A 12,798-nucleotide genomic window follows, 5' to 3' on the forward strand; every position below is an offset into this window, starting at 1 on the left:
TTATTGCTCATATCTGCCCTTTGTGGGAAGTCACACAGCACCCACCAAACTCCGCCCCGGCATTTAGTACTCTGAGGTCAGGGTCATGCCTGGGACAGATTGTCTTTGGCTGAGGCCAGTCTCTGCTTTGGTGGTTCCAGAGTGCTGGTCAGGAGTCTGGAGCGGCTGCCCCTAAGTTATCACACAAATCCCATGTGAAGAAACTGGGGTTCTCAAGGGTGCTGAGTCCTAGGTTACTGGAAGCTTATTGAATCAGAACAGTTGCACTCAGGAGTCTGACTGGGAATAAAATACACAGTGGTGATATTCTAGCTCAGTGACAGCTCTGCAACAGTTAATGTTGAGACCAGCTTTCCTTCAAAGCTAATTTTTTCTAAGTGCTCTAATATCTGCCTGATTGATTGGATTGGATTGAAATACAGTATTTCACATAGGAGCACAGGGTTGTATTAGTAATCCAAATGTGGGGCCATTTCTCCAAGGGGTTTCCGAGATACAGCTCCCAGGAGGAAATAAAACAGCTTATATTAAAGTTGACAGATTCTGGCATTTTATTTTTACACACAGGTAGAGATCAAACCAAGGCTCAGATCATTGCACCAGGGTCTCAGACACTTGAGGGTTACCCCCAACAGAGGATATGGCATCCACCCGCCTTTGGGGGAAATCAGATTCAGATGTTATTTCAAAACGAGCCTGCTTCTCCAGTTAGGGGCTTGCGAAGGCTTGGGCGCCTCCACACACATCTAACGGACTCCACTGAGCTTGTGCAGCGAGAGAGGATAGCTCTCTGGAAACCCGACAATCCAGCATGAGATGTGGGTGGCTTTGAGGGTAAATTGTGGCCTTTACAGCTAGGCACCCCCACCCCGGCACTGTGAGCACAACTCCAGCCCAGAAAAGAAACGTGATGTTAAAAAAGCAGGTTTATTGCTCCAATTGGTCTCTCTCATGGGGGATTTTGTTTGGTGTAAATATAATCTGAGTGCAGCAACATATTCAGAATGTGCTGAAATTGCTTTTGAAAAGAAAACAACTTCCAAATGTGAATGCTGACTGGGAAGGGGAGGGGTGATCAGGGGTGCAAGAGTAGGTGGTAACAGGGGGAAATGTTTGGGTTTTCAGCCAGGGATGTGTTTCTTATGGGGAGGGAGACAAATGGGAATCGGTGATAGGGGAGAGAAGAAGTTGCGGGGCGGGCTCAGGGAAGGGGGAGAGTGTGAGAATTGGGAGAGGAGGAAGGGAAAACACATGAGGGGTTGCAAACTAGGAAGGGAAGCAGAAAAAGTTTGGGGGTTGAAGTAAGGCACATCAGCCATGAATTCTCCCCTTCCATGTGTGTGCTGCAATCTACGGGAGCCCTACCCCTTTGCAGGCCCTGGGAGCAACTATACAATCACCATTATCCCCATTCCATTCTAAAATAACGTACAGAACAGGGAGGAACACTGAGGAATCACATAGCAACCTTGTGGCCTAGTGGAAAAACCACTGGACTGGAACTATCCCCAGCTCTGCCACTGGCTTGCTGTCTGACCTTGGGCAAGTCTGAGGTTCTGAGCCCCAGAAGGTGGTGAGAGGCAGACCAGCTGAAAGTCTCTGGGCAAAGATAAAAGCAAGGAAAAATAGTGGTGATGTAATGGTAGGGGCCTAGTATAGACCACCCAATCAGGAGAAGGAATGGATGAGGCATTTCTACAACAAACATAAATGTTCAAAACACAAGACCTGAGAGTAACAGGGGAGTTTATCTACCCAGACATCTGTTGGAAAAGTAATAAGGCAAAACACTAAATGTTCAATCAGTTCTTGGAATGTGTTGGGGAAAACTTTTTGTTCCATAAAAGTAGAGGAAGTAACCAGGAGGACCGACATTTGAGACTAGATTCTGACCCAGAGGGAGGAATTGTTAGTGAATCTGAAGGTGGAAGGCAACTTGGGTGAAAGTGACCATGAAACGATAGTTGTCATGATTCTAAGGAAAGGAAGGAGTGAAAGAAGCAGAATAAGAAAAAAGGACTTCAAAAACTCCAGACTTTAACAAACATAGTGAACTGATAGCTAAGTTCCCATGGGAAGAAAATCTTAGGGAAAAAAGGAAGTCAGGAGACCTGACAGTTTCTCAATATTGTAGACACAACTTCAAAGTATCCTGATGTGAAGGAAAAACAGAAAGAATCGTAAGAGAACATTATGGCTCCACAGGAGCTCTTTAAGGACTGAAAATCAAAAAGGAATTGTACAGAAAGTGGAAATGTGAAGCAGTTGCTAAGGATGAGCACAAAACCACAGCACCAGCATGTCGGGACTAAATCAGAGAGGCTAAAGCACAATATGAGTTACACCCAACAAGGGACATAAAAAGATAATACTAATAAGAAGTTCTCTAAATACATTAGGGGGTAAGAGAAAGATGAAGTAAAGTACAGGTCCTCTATTTAGTTAAAAGAAGAGCTAATAAGGGACGATATCAAGAAGGCTGAAGTGTTTAATTTCTATTTTGTTTTAATCTTTACTAAATAGGTTAATGGTGAGCAGATATTCAACACATTTAATATTAACAATGAGGGGGAAGGAATGCAAACCTCACAGAAATTAAGTCTACTGTCCCCAAAGATACAGTACACACACACTAGCCTGTTAGCCTGTAGCCCTGTATTTGACATTCCTGCATGCACCCCTGTCATAAATATAAAGGGAAGGGTAAACACCTTTAAAATCCCTCCTGGCCAGAGGAAAAGCCCTTTCACCTGTAAAGGGTTAAGAAGCTAGGATAACCTCACTGGCACCTGACCAAAATGACCATGCGTGTGCTGCAAGATACTTTCAAAAGCTGAAGGGAGGGAGAAACAAAGGCTCTCCCTGCCTGTGTTTGTGATGCATTTGCTAGGAACAGAAAGGAATGGAATCTAAGAACTTAGTAAGTAACCTAGCTAGATATGCGTTAGATTCTGTTTGTTTAAATGGCTGAGAAAATAAGCTGTGCTGAATGGAATGGATATTCCTGTTTTGTGTTTTTGTCACTTAAGGGTTTGCCTAGAGGGATTCTCTATGTTTTGAATCTAATTACCCTGTAAGGTATTTACCCTCCTGATTTTACAGAGGTGATTCTTTTACTTTTTCTTCTATTAAAACCCTTCTTTTAAGAACCTGATTGCTTTTTTCATTGTTCTTAAGATCCAAGGGTTTGGGTCTGTGGTCACCGATGTAAATTGGTGAGGATTTTTATCAAGCCTTCCCCAGGAAAGGGGGCGTAGGGTTTGGGGAGGATTCTGGGGGGAAAGATGTTTCCAAGCGGGCTCTTTCCCCGTTATATATCTATTAGACGCTTGGTGGTGACAGCAATAAAGTCCAAGGGAAAAAGGAAAGTAGTTTGTACCTTGGGGAAGTGTTAACCTAAGCTGGTAAAAATAAGCTTTGGAGGTTTTCATGCAGTTCCCCACATCTGTACCCTAGAGTTCAGAGTGGGGAAGGAACCTTGACAACCCCACAATTGGACAGCACTGGAGTCAGTCATTTTGTATGTTCAACCACTGCCAGCTGAAACCCAAACATCACATAGCTAACAATAGTTTTATGACCCTGAGAGGCAAGGCCAAATAGCTCCATGCTTGCAGTTTTTCTAATCAAAATGGGAGAATACAATAAAAAATAAACGTACTGTAAAAAAAGAAAAAATGTTTGGGCAACTGACCTTGGTTTTAGGTTCCTCTAACATGTAAGCTTTATCATTGTTATAACCAGGAATATTTTGCTAATAAAAATAATGAATTGTTATTGGCTGTTGCTGGGGAAATTATTAGCCCATTAGAGGCTATTATGAGCAGTGTGCTTTATCCAAAGAAAATTTACAAAAAAATTATTTAGAAAGTGTGCTTTGGAGCAGTCTGGGGAAGCTTTCCTTTTGGCAAGGATTTTACACCTAAGTTCCCCAATAGTCCGATGGAAGGAGGGGGCCCCCGGTAGCCTGGCTGTTAATTTCTTGAGACCATTTCAGACTTTTTAGGTAACTGTAAATATTTGGAACGCTCTGCACGCTACTGCTACAGCATACATAGTGTGCCCACGCTTGAAACCCAATAAAGTAGTTTTAGGTAAAGCACTCTGGTTTGTATCAATCATTTATCAGACAGAGGAGCTTTGGCCACATTAATTTTTTTCTTGAAGAAAACCAGTTAAATTACCACTGATTTGGGTTAAAACCCCTGGGTAACAAGCCCAGCTGAGGACACACTCTTTACCTTAACACACAGCATGGAGCTGATTTATGGTAAAACCAGGAATAAGTTTATTAATAAAGAAAATAGATTTAATTGATACTAAGCAGAGATAACAGAAGCAGAAAATGCTTACAAACAAAACAAAATACAACACTTCCTAGTGTCTAAGACTTTACTTTAGCAAACTATGATCTTTGCCTCAACAGCTTTCTCACATCAAACTGCCAGCATCTCCAAGCCTTCCGGCAGGAGGATCCAACATTCACGGAATTGGAGGGTGCTGTCCTCTTTGCCCACTAAAGGATGGGTAACTAACGAGTTTTCTCCCCTTCTTTGTATACTCTAGTAACCTTTTGAAATGTTTGTCTAAAGTGCCTCCCCAGATAAATTTCTTCTCCTTTGCTATTTGACGCTTCCTAGTGACTTCCCATCATCCTCTTGGCTCATATGAAACATAATTTCCACTGTCTCTGGCTTCACCTTGCTCAGTTTACATTGGAGAAACAGGCAAACAGGTAAAACAACATCCCTTTGTCTAGGACAAACTTGTTTCTCAAGTCTGTCCCCAAAACATATTTTAGGAGCATCTTTCCATCACACAGACATAACTCTACTCGCCATCTGTATATACCTCACACAATGATATCCATAACGAGCATGTCTCCAGTTTTTATATGATATCTTACCCAAGTGAGCTGTAGCTCACGAAAGCTTATGCTCAAATAAATTTGTTAGTCTCTAAGGTGCCACAAGTCCTCCTTTTCTTTTTACCCAGTACACTGTTATAGTACAATAATACTGTATACAAACAGTTGTTTCAACTGCTTATTTTTTGGTTTCAGGCCCCTTGTTCTCCCCTTGGGGGTCTGGACCCTGATTGTCACACAAAGATACTTAAGGATCTAGCTGAAGTGCTGGTGGAACCGTCAGCCATGATACACAGACAGCTGCAGCGGCACAGGAGCCAGCAAACAGAGGGGTAAACAGGGGAGTTTGAAAGGGGAGTTTCTCTTGTGGTGCTTGTTCAGGGTTTGTTTTTGCTGTGGGGGGTGGTGTTTTGGTGGAGTTTGTGTTTCCCAGATTAACAGGATTTAGGTGGGAAGGCTATGACAGATACAGAGGCAGCAGTGGGAGTGACCCATGTTGTGGAGGACACAATGAAGATGACTGGATGTAGAAGCTGCGGCATGTACATGATCCTGGAGGGGGCACCTGGTAAGAGTTTTGTCGGCATGAAATGCCGTCTGATAGAGCTGATGGAGGAAAAGATCCAAGGTTTGGAGATGCAGGTGGAAAGTCTGGTTGAGTTTAGAAAGGGGTTCGAGCAGATTATGGAGCAAAAACATGAGGTATCTGAAGGGAAAAGCTCAGACTTGCAGATGGAATTAGGACTGAGGAATTCTGAGGGGAGACTGCTGGGTGAGGAAAGTGGTCAGTGGAAGCATGTGACTAAGGGTATGTCTACACTATGAAATTAGGTCGAATTTATAGAAGTTGTTTTTTTAGAAATCGTTTTTATATATTCGAGTGTGTGTGTGTCCACAGAAAATGCTCTAAGTGCATTAAGTGCATTAACTCGGCAGAGTGGTTCCACAGTACCAAGGCAAACATCGACTTCCGGAGTGTTGCACTGTGGGTAGCTATCCCACAGTCTCTGCTGCTCATTGGAATTCTGGGTTGAAATCCCAATGCCTGATGGGGCTAAAACATCGTCGCCGGTGGTTCTGGGTACATATTGTCAAGCCCCCGTTCCCTCCCTCCCTCCCTCCGTGAAAGAAAGGGCAGACAATCATTTTGCGCCTTTTTTCTTGACTTACCTGTGCAAATGCCATACCACAGCAAGCATGGAGCCCGCTCAGGTAACCATCACCGTATGTCTCCTGGGTGCTGGCAGATGTGGTACTGCATTGCTACACAGCAGCAGCAACCCATTGCCTTGTGGCAGCAGGCGGTACAGTAGGACTGGTAGCCGTCATCGTGATGTCCTAGGTGCTTCTGGTTGCCTATGTGAGATCGATCAGGAGCTCCTGGGCAGACATGGGTGCAGGGACTAAATTTGGAGTGACTTGATCAGGTCATTCTCTTTAGTCCTGCAGTCAGTCCTATTGAACCATCTTATGGTGAGCAGGCAGGTGATACAGATTGCTAGCAGTCCTCTTGTACCATCTTCTGCCGGGCAGGCAAGAGATGAGGATGGCTAGCAGTCCTATTGTACCATCTTCTGCCGAGCAGCCATGAGATGTGGATGGCTTGCAGTCCTTCTGCACCGTCTGCTGCCAGCCAAAGATGTAAAAGATAGATGGAGTGGATCAAAACAAGAAATAGACCAGTTTGTTTTGTACTCATTTGCAACCCCCTTGCCCCCTGTCTAGGGGACTCATTCCTCTAGGTCACACTGCAGTCACTCACAGAGAAGGTGCAGCGAGGTAAATCTAGCCATGTATCAACCAGAGACCAGACCAACCTACTTGTTCCAATAAGAACAATAACTTAGGTGCACCATTTCTTATTGGAACCCTCCGTGAAGTCCTGCCTGAAATACTCCTTGGTGTAAAGCCACCCCTTTGTTGATTTTAATTCCCTGTAAGCCAACCCTGTAAGCCATGTCATCAGTTGCCCCTCCCTGCATCAGAGCAACGGCAGACAATCGTGCATCTGAGTTGAGAGTGCTGTCCAGAGCAGTCACAATGGAGCACTCTGGGATAGCTCTGGGAGGCCAATACTGTCGAATTGTGTCCATAGTACCCCAAATTCGACCCGGCAAGGCCGATTTAAGCGCTAATCCACTTGTCAGGGGTGGAGTAAGGAAATCAATTTTAAGAGCCCTTTAAGTCGAAAAAAAGGGCTTCATCGTTTGGATGGGTGCAGGTTTACATTGATTTAACGCTGCTAAATTCGACCTAAAGTCCTAGTGTAGATCAGGGCTAAAAGAACCAGGCAGAGGAAAAGATGGGAAAATAGTGAAGGAGAAACAGAGCTCAAGAATAGGTTTGTGGAGTTGGAAAATGAAGAAGGGGCTCAGCAGGTAGTCACTGAAGATGGAAGGGCAAGGAAGAAGAGAAGAGCGGCTAGTCCTATAGGAAACGGGGGAGAGTCAATGGAGACTACACCAACTATGAGCCCCAGGAGGATACAAGATAGGTTGCAGAGGATTGCAAGGGAGAATAGGAATGAAAGAACTTGCAGCCAAAGGGAACAGGGGATAGACTGGAGAATAGCACTGTCACCGGGAAAAGGCAGGTCTCTGTGATCGGGGACTCTTTACTGAGAAAAATAGACAGGCCTGTAACCAGAGCTGATCCAGAGAATAGAAGGGTGTGCTGTCATCCAGGTGCTAAGATACGGGATGTAGACCTGAGGTTGAAAAGGATCTTAAAGGGAGCGGGAAAGAATCCGCTAATTATCCTACATGTGGGAAAAAATGATACGGTTACATTCTCGCTGCAAAGTATTAAGGGAGACTATGCTAGGCTGGGAAAGACGCTTAAGGAAATCGAGGCTCAGGTGATCTTTAGTGGAATTCTGCCTGTTCCTAGAGAAGGGCAACAAAGGTGTGACAAGATTATGACTATCAACAGATGGCTTAGGCAGTGGTGCTATAAAGAGGGCTTTGGGATGTATGGCCACTGGGAGGCATTCATGGACAGAGGACTGTTCTCTCGGGATGGACTTCATCTGAGTAGGGAAGGAAATAGACTTCTAGGATGGAGGCTGGCACAACTGATTAAGAGAGCTTTAAACTAGGAATTTGGGGGAGATGGTTGGGAGATGTCCAGATAATCTCCACGCTGGATTTTAGCATTGAGAGGGAAGAAAACGAAGTAAGAAAGGATACAGCCGTGGGTAGGAGAATGGATATAAGGAGGAAGGGCAGTGTGAATACCAGTCTAATAGGTTACACTGGCTGTAGAATGACCATGCCTAATTGGGTACAGAATTCCTCCACCATTCAGTACAGCCACACCTAATGCAGTGACTGCAGCGGGAGAGCAGATACGCTCCGTGGTTATTGCCAGCTCCAGGAGGATCCCTTGGTGAAGAGCTGCTTGGGGCTTCCAGTGGTGGCACCGAAACAGGAGCTTTGAGTTGTGAACTGCCTCAGTCAACTCAACCGTGCTCAAGATGGGGCTTTCTGGTGACAGTTAAAAAGCAAACACTGGTGACTATCTCCCTGCCCAAAGTTGTAGCACTATTCTGAGATTGTGGGTAGAATTTGGGATTCAGAGCTGACTTTGAGTAGAATTAAATGGTAAAAAACCATCATTAATGCAGAGTTAAGGTTGCCCAATGATACCCTGGGCACCTCCAGAGTGTTGAGTTCAGCAAGGGAGGGTCCCCCAAGTACAGGGCACAATCCCACAAGGCGACGAGTGAAGTCTGTGAGAGGCTGAGCACCCTTAGCTGCCACTGCTGGATAAGACCCAAAGTGAGTCAAACACAGCACTGAAGAGATAAAAGAGGGAAGGGGCATGGGGAGATGAAAGCTTTATTATCACTAGAAACTCACACAAAGAAATGTGTAGGAATGAGCACCGTAGGGCTGAGGTTTCCCTCTCTCCCTAGCACCATCCTTATACTATCTGGCTGTTTTTTGAGTCGCCTGGCTAGTTTTTCCATGGCCTTCCCAGTTGCTGGTCCAAAGGTGTTATTGACTGCGGGCAGGGGAGGGGTTGGTGTTGCCAGAATTTCTAAGCTGTGCACAAATGCACTTGGGCATGCAGTGATCTCAGAACTCCAGCTAAGCGTGTCAGAGCTGGAAACACAAAATGGCCTCCCGGCTGGCACGCTCATCCTGATCTGCATGTGTGCAGTGTGCCAAGGCAGACACCAGTCAATGGGAGAGCAGTGCCACACTCCCAACCCCAAATCCCACCAAACCTCCCATAACTTTCTGAGCACTGAGCCCCTTCCAATGTTTGCCCCCAGCCCTGGGACTTGGCTCTGATCACAGACCAGCCTCTCCTCTTCTGGGACCTCACCCTGTTCACAGACCAGTGACACCTCCCCTGGGATCTGGGTCTGCCCACAGATGGGCCAGTTTTTCTGTGTCTTGGCGGTAGCAACCCCACCCTATACAGAAAGGCAGCCCCTCTCCAATCCTGGCTTCCTCTCTCCAGGACTTCAACTTTCAGGAAAAAGACCTCTCTCTTTTCCATTTCCCCTAGCCCATCCCAATACCCAACCTGTCAGCATGATTATGGCCAGCCAGCCAGGGGTCCTCATTAACACAGTGACAGGCTATCCAGCTGAGTGCCATGGACTGGGCTTTCGGCCAGTGGTGTGTTCCATAGGCAGGCTAGTGGGCAGTGCAGATCCTTTCCAGGCTCTGCCATTAGCAGTGATGTTGGGAAAGGCACCTTGTTGGTGGCCCCGCCCTTCTTTTAGCTCGTCAATGTAGATTTGTGTCCTGACAAGACCCTGGCCCTGACAAGACGGCGACCTTTGTTACCCATATAAGAAGATCCTAGGAATGTCACTCTGTCTGTGAGTCCCTCTGAAGCCCAGGATGTGCGCTGAGTCAGCATGAAATGCTGGGGCCAGTTACTGGCATGGCCGAGAGCTCCTCTGCTTCAGAATATCACCAGGTTCAGTCATCACTGGGATTCACGGTCACTTACCATCCAACTTTTAAGTTTTAAGCCACTTCCAAGTCTCGGAGTTTCCCTTATTCCACATGGCGCCATCTCCTGTCGCAGACAGTGGGGCTGAAGCCAGTGAGATGCTGCCGTCTGCCTACAGTCTGTTGGCACGTAGGATTGAGGCTGCCCTGAGAAAAGTTGGCTGCCATCTTCCACTGTTTTCAATTAGACTGAAGCCCACAGGAAACATGGCTGCTCTTCTATGGCTGAGAGGAATGGACAGGGCCCAGGGGCAACAGAGACTCTGTGAAAGTGCGGGGAGCAGGACACCTGGGGGTGGGGGCAGGAGGCAGATTTAGGGGTTTCAACGGAATGGCTTGGAGAAGGATGTGGGACAGGAGGAAGGCTGCGGGGAGAGGGATGTGGGGGGCAGAGGGCAGCTGGAGGTGGAAGGGAGGTTGAAAGGGACATAGGGGGATGTGAAGTGCAGGGAAGCTGAGGGGGCTGCAGAAGACAGAAATGGGGGTGAGAGATGAAGGAGATTAGGTGGCAGATCCCCAGCCTCGGGTTGGTGGTGGAGGTGGGGAGTCCCCTCCAAGCAGCCAGGGGAAGGCAGTCTTGCCGTGTTTCCAGATCTCTCAAGCTGATTGGGAGTCATGGGATTTTGCTGCCTACAAAAGCATCGGAGGAGCTGCTGTGATGACACAAGAAGCTCCTCTAATACTCCAGTTTTCTGGGCTGGACCAAGCTCTGAACGAGAGCTTCAGGGCTGAGGACACAGACCTGCCCTTCCACTGAGCCCTGCCTTCATGTATGTCCCTAGAGCAGAAAGAGGGTCCTGGGGCAGCAAGAGGCAGGGGAGGGCGAAGTTGGGAAACTGTTCCTGCTGGGAACCAGGCAGAAGACAAGCCCACTTGCCCCAGTAGGCAGGGGAGTGGGGAGTCAGAGAAGTGATGTAGCTGGGTCCCAGGTGGTGAAGCCCCAAGGCAGCCATATTTCCCCCTCCCACTGCTAAAGGATCCCCCCCACCTAAGGGGGGGGGGGGTCCACAGGACCTGGAAAACCAAATAATTACCGGGGACAACTAATGAACAACAGGGACAGGAGTGCGGTCAAAGGGTCAAACAAAGTGACGCCACCCAGAGGAACTCTGCCCAGAGGTATGAACGGACAGAGGATCATAAATAGGCCCCACAGTCACAGGAGACTCCATCAGCCAACGTCCTCACCCTGGTTTTATAGATGGCCATTTTAGCCAGGGCCAGGAGGAGGTTGACCAGGAGGTCCCACGGCTTAGTGGGGCCATGGACAGGGAGTGCACAGATAAGGAGGTGAGGGGAAAAGTGCAACCAAAATCTCAACAAAATATTCCTGAGGAGCTGGAATAGGGGCTGCAGCCTGGCGCACTCCAGGTAGGCGTGCGCCAGGGTTTCCCTCATGCCGCCAAAGGGGCAGGTGTCCGGGATTGGGGTGAACCGCGCCAAGTACATGCCTGTGCTCGTGGCCCCGTGAAGGAGCCGCCAACTAATATCCCCGGCGGGCCTCAGGACCAAGGTGGAATATAGGGTGGCCCACCGGGGCTCCTCACCCTCTAGAGGTGGCAGAAGGTCCCACCACTTTGTGTCAGGGCGGGACGCGAGGGTGAGGATGTGAAGGGTATGGAGCACGAGCGTATATAGATGTTTCCTTGGCGTGGTCTGGAAACAGACCGGCTGCAGCTCGTGTAGCCAGCGCACGGTGAAGGGGTGGGGGGGGTCGGTTGGGTCCATGGGGCAGGAGCCCGATGAAAAGGTCCGGAGGGCCTGGGGTGGAGGGTGGGCGGGGCACGCCCTCCCTTAGGACCCAGTTGAGGTAGACCCGAGCAGCGGGCGGCAAAGCAGCCTTCACCTCCTGAAGTACGCACAGAGGAGTACGAGGTCTGGAGAGCCCCATGCACTGAGCGAGCGTCAGGGGATCCAGCCAGTCTCCCCGGTCATAGTCCAGGAGGTCTCCGACTATGCTAACTTCTGCCAGGATCAACCTCTGGCACACCGAGGGGGACTCCACCACCTGCACACCGAGCTGGGGGTTGTGTAGCAGGGGCTCCGCGAGGAGATCTTCCCCCACGGAGGCCGCCACGGACCTGGTCACTGTAAACAGTTTCCAGGTCTGGAGGAGGTCCTGGTAGAAGACCAGCAGCCTGAAGATGTCTCACGGAAGACCTCTCGGATGGAGGTAAAGGAGCTGCCGGTCATATCAGAGCCCTTGGAAGCGGCGCAGGAAGGTGTGCGCCAGTACGCTCCACGCTGGACTATCTGCACCATAAGGGAGCCTCTGCAGGACCTGGAGGTGGAAGACATGGACCTGAGTGCACAGACACTTCAGGCCCTGCCCTCCCTCCTCCAGGGGTAGATGGAGAACCCCTGCAGAGACCCAGTGCAGTCCTGACCAGAAGAACTCCAGAATCAATGTCCAGAGGTCGGCCAGGAAATCCGGGGCCAGGACCAGGGTGTTGAGCCGGTACCAGAGCATGGAGAGGACTAGTTGATTAAGCACCAATGCCCTCCCTCGAAGGGAGAGACACCGGAGTAGTCCTGTCCATCTCCGGAGCCGCTCTACCACCCTGCCCTCTAAACCGTGCCAGTCCTCTGGCGGAGACGGATGCGTGGCGGAAAGGTAAATGCCCAGATAGAGCAGCGGACCATGCTCCACTGTACGGCCTGAAGCGGGGGTGGGAGGGAGCTCACCTGCCGCCAATCCCCTACCACCAAGCCAGAGCTCTTGACCCAGTTGACCCGGGCTGCCGAGGCTGCCAAGTAAATGGCCTGGCAAGCCTCCACTTGCACCAAGTTGCCCGGGTCCTGGACCACGAGAAGCACAACATCGGCGTATGCCGACAGGACCAGCCGCAGCTCCGGCTCCCGCAGCGCCAACCCCGTCAACCTCCTGCGGAGGAGACAGAGGAAGGGCTCGATCACCAGAGCGTACAGCTGGCCCGAGAGGGGGCACCCCCGCCATAC

General features: G+C 49.0%; 2 protein-coding genes across 2 annotated transcripts in view; one reads left to right on the top strand and one right to left on the bottom strand.

The window, feature by feature from the left end:
- The window catches only part of LOC144269822 (scavenger receptor cysteine-rich type 1 protein M130-like), a 547,202-nt gene that overhangs the window by 300,959 nt on the left and 233,445 nt on the right, over positions 1-12,798 (top strand). The window lies entirely within an intron of this gene.
- Positions 1-12,798, bottom strand: part of LOC144258254 (antigen WC1.1-like) — a 62,790-nt gene that overhangs the window by 30,953 nt on the left and 19,039 nt on the right. The window lies entirely within an intron of this gene.

This window comes from Eretmochelys imbricata, chromosome 1, assembly GCF_965152235.1.
Source record: "Eretmochelys imbricata isolate rEreImb1 chromosome 1, rEreImb1.hap1, whole genome shotgun sequence".
Lineage (NCBI taxonomy): Eukaryota > Metazoa > Chordata > Testudines > Cheloniidae > Eretmochelys > Eretmochelys imbricata.